The sequence below is a fragment of the Asparagus officinalis genome, chromosome 4 (genome assembly GCF_001876935.1).
Source record: "Asparagus officinalis chromosome 4, Aspof.V1, whole genome shotgun sequence".
In the NCBI taxonomy this organism is placed as follows: Eukaryota; Viridiplantae; Streptophyta; class Magnoliopsida; order Asparagales; family Asparagaceae; genus Asparagus; species Asparagus officinalis.
In genome coordinates, this window is record NC_033797.1 from 111,520,778 (window position 1) to 111,524,869 (window position 4,092).

Sequence of the window (4,092 nt, forward strand, 5' to 3'; positions counted from 1 at the left end):
TAGGGAACCATACCCTTCTCCTTCAGACAATGAGGATCAAGGTTCACAACCCTGGTCTCAGCTTGTGGGATTGGCTTCACACCATACTAAACCTAGAATTCCAGAAAGCCTATGAACTATAAGCTTGGACTTTATCTTTCAGGATGTAGCATGCTTTCGTCGGGTGATGCACCATCCTGTGGTACATGCGATCATTGGTGTCATCTATTCTTAACACCTCCTCAGGTCACCTCGATTCTAGGAGCTTGATTTTCTTTATCTGGATCAAGAACTTGAGGATTGGGATGACTTGTTCATCTTTGAAGTTGTACTGCTTCTGAAAGCGGTTATTTGAAGAATTACCTTTCTGTTTAGAAAAAGGTTTAGGGGAGGAAGTGGTTTCCACTGCCAGAGTATCCTTCCCCTTTGAATGGTTCTGAGGGGTGAAGTTGCCTTGGTTACCCCCTCTTCTATGACAAGACTCATGATGTTCTTCAGCATCTATTTTCTTGAGCATGCTCTCGACTTGTTCTCCTTGCCAGATCAAGTCTTTCCATGGATGAGCTTTGACAATGCCCATTTTGGATTGTATATTAATGGATAGGTTGTTTTAGCACATCTCGATGAGAGTAGCCTTCGAAACCTGATCGCAAGAATGCAGCGATCGGTTCCTAAATCTCTTAACAAAGTCACTAACAGACTCTATCTTCTTCGGCTTTTCAGCTAGCAAGGTGGCCATGGATACTTCTGTGTCATCATCGAAGAATCTGGCTATGAATATCCTTTCCATATCCTTCCAGCAAGTGATGGACCCTGGATTTAATCCGCAAAACCATTCAAAAGCAACCCCTTTGAGGGTACTAATAAACAGTCGAGTCATAATGGAATCATTCCCCACTATGTGTCCAGTTTACGCCTGGAAATAGTAAATATGCTGGGTAGGAGAAACCTTTCCGTTGAATTGTAGGAGGTTGAGCGGCTTGAACATTGGAAGGTAGGGAACGGTGTCCCATTCGGTGGGGTATGGTTTAGTCACCCCCAGTTCCTTGAAGTTTCTTTGAACCTTCAGCGCATCTAGTTGCTACTGGAAGTCATCCAACTTCTGTTTTTGCTCCTTCATACAAGGGTTGGATGCAGCTTCTGATGATTCAGAGTGAATTCAGAAAATATCTTTATCATCATCCTCCGTATTGGTGCCCTCTTGGTTTGGGCGGCTAGATTCCTCGCCTCCGGGTGAAGGTCGTTGATGTCTTGATCCTGAGGCTTCATCGATAGTTTTCTTTTTCTTCTTCTCCTTTGCCTTGGTGAGTCTGTCTATCATCTCCCTCATGAGATTGATAGTTTCTTGTTGTTTGAGAAGAATAACTTGCTTTTCATCTAACCTTTTTGCCAAGTCTTCTGCATTCCCAGCCATATGAGCATTGAGAAGAATAACTTGCTTTTCATCTAACCTTTTTGCCAAGTCTTCTGCATTCCCAGCCATATGAGCATTCGCTTGTTCACCTCGATTGGTACTAGATGCTTAGGAAGTTGCAATGGCTGAGTTGTCGGGTTCCTCATTGACATTATCAGATATGGCCGCTAAACACCGATAATCCAATGGATTCACTGAGCCTGAACAGGTTCGGGTACGTTGATAGACACCCTCCCCTTCAATGAGTAACTCTTTTAGCCCAGGAGAGAACTTGAGATTAGAGGAGTCAGAAGAGTTAGATGGATCTTTGCCCTTGCCCCTGCTAGCCATGTTAACCATGAATTTACTAGGCTCATTCTTGAACGTTTGTCTTCTGGGACAAAAATGTCTTCTTCTAGATGACAAGGCTTTTGAAAGTTCTGACAATCGCTCAAAGACGGAGGCCCTCAGTGATGGGACTCAGCAATAGCATTTGGCAAGTACTATAGAGATGAGCTTCTTATGGCTACATTGAGATTTTATCTAGCTCATACTACGTTTATGAACTAGGTAATCACGAAGATCAGCAATAGGGCCTCCCCCAGTTATTTTCAGCAGTGTGTGTGCACAAGAATCTTTAAGAATTAGAGATTGATGAGCCTGAGTAGATGGACGAACCTCATGGTTGATACAAGGTTTGTCAATTGGGCGAGCTTGATTGGGGGGAGGCACTTGCCATCTTGGTCGAACCTCAACTTGGCCACCTGACTATAACTCAGCAATAGGCTTTGTCCTTTTGACGAGACTGTGTCTGGCTAGCTCAAATTGTAGGGCGAACCTGGGTAGGGGGGAGCACTTGTCATCTTAGATGAATCTTGTGTTGAAGATAACGTTCGTCATCCACATGCACTTGGATGCTTGGGTGATAATGGAGAGCTTCATGTTGTGGATGAAGTTCATCATCTTGACGCACCTCGGTTGGGTGAGTCTTGGCCCTCTTGTATGTTCCAGCCACGTCATTTCGGGGCTGATAGTGGAAGCCATCTAGGGAGACTAAGGTGCGGACTTCATGATGAGCCTGATTCTAACATTGATGACCCCTTGACCTCCTTGACAACTTGTTGACGGCGGGATCCGCAACAGTCAATGTTTGACAAGGTTGCTTAACAACCCATCGTTTAGCCTGATGGCTAGTTTTCAAAGCCTTAACATTTATAGGTAGAGATTTCTCCTCGAGGAAGACTCGAGTTGAATTGTCAGAAGCCACATGGGCTGGAGTCTCATAAGAGATTTTTCAGCACTTGCATTCCTTGGTGGGACTCAAAGTACGAGAGGAGAGGAGCTCCTCATACTTGGACTGGTTGAACTCAATGACGAGAGTCTCTACGTATGTTCTCATGGTGATCTTATTTGGCTGCACCACAACCAATTCATCTAATAGAATGGTTGCTCCCGTTGTGGTTGACATCCTCTATACGATCCCGAAAAAGATTCGAAAATGATTGGTTCTCTTAACTATTTTAGTTTTGAGATGATATTTTATCACCAGGTAAAAATCTCATTATAATTGCTCTTTCTCAAGTACAAAAGAGGAGAAGGTTGATTTGACTTCTCCTTTGTTTAACATGGTTTCTGTGTGGCGATGAGATGCCTTGCTCAATGCTTGAGTTGAACGTACTTCTCGCTGACGATCAGAACAAGATCACTTCAACTCAGTAGGAGAGTCAGCCTCTATTGATGGCTTAGATAACAAGAACCAAGGCTCAAATCTCAGAAGAGGACTCAAAACGTGAGTACCAGCTCCTTGTGCTTGTGTCTGTGCATGATCGTTGGCTTTTTTCATAGTTGCTTGAGGCTATTTATAAGACTTTAGCACCTAAGTGACGCTCTAATCATAGGGTTGAGGAGCATAACTGACTTCTGAATTTAGCCCATGTGGGTTGACTGGATCATCAATACCATTACAGTTGAACTTTACTTGGTGAGACGAGCCTTGCTGCATGACAAGGTTTGTCAGATGAGATGAGTCTCGATACACAGTGAAGTTAGTCTGACAAAGTGAGCTTGGCTATACGGTGAAATTCATAGTAAGTCTCGTGGACTTCTGATGAACTTCGTCTTCTGAAAAAGCTTCGTCTTCACTGACGAGCTTAATTTCTAGGTGAACTTCATCTTCAATAATGAGCTTCATTTTCTAAGGGGTGAGGCACTGCTTGGTGAGGTTCGTCTGTGGATGAATCTCGTCTCTTGCATAGGCTTCATCTTGTAGAGGATTTTTGTCTCTAGGAAAACTTCGTCTTTAGTGACGGGCTTCGACTCTAATGATAAGCTCTGTCTCAAATGACAAGTTTTACTAGCTGAGATAAGGTTCGTCATGATGAGGACCCTTGTCATATTTGTAATGAGGTTTGAACCTATTTTGTTCCCTTGCATTTTTGAGTGCCTATAATAATTAGAGTCAGAAAAAGAATAATAAGAAGCAGGTGATTCATTAATATTATTTCTAAATTCATCAGTTATAGACAATGACTTGGATTGACTTCTTGAAATACATATCATCTTTTTTATTAGCCACTCTAATAGGCATGTCATTCATGACATGACTGGAAGGAGGATTGTTTAAATCGGGCATTATAGTGATTTCACATGAATATTCTCGTAACCAATGTGCATGCCTTCAATCTTTAGGAGAGAGATAGTAACTTGCCTTATCTCATAAT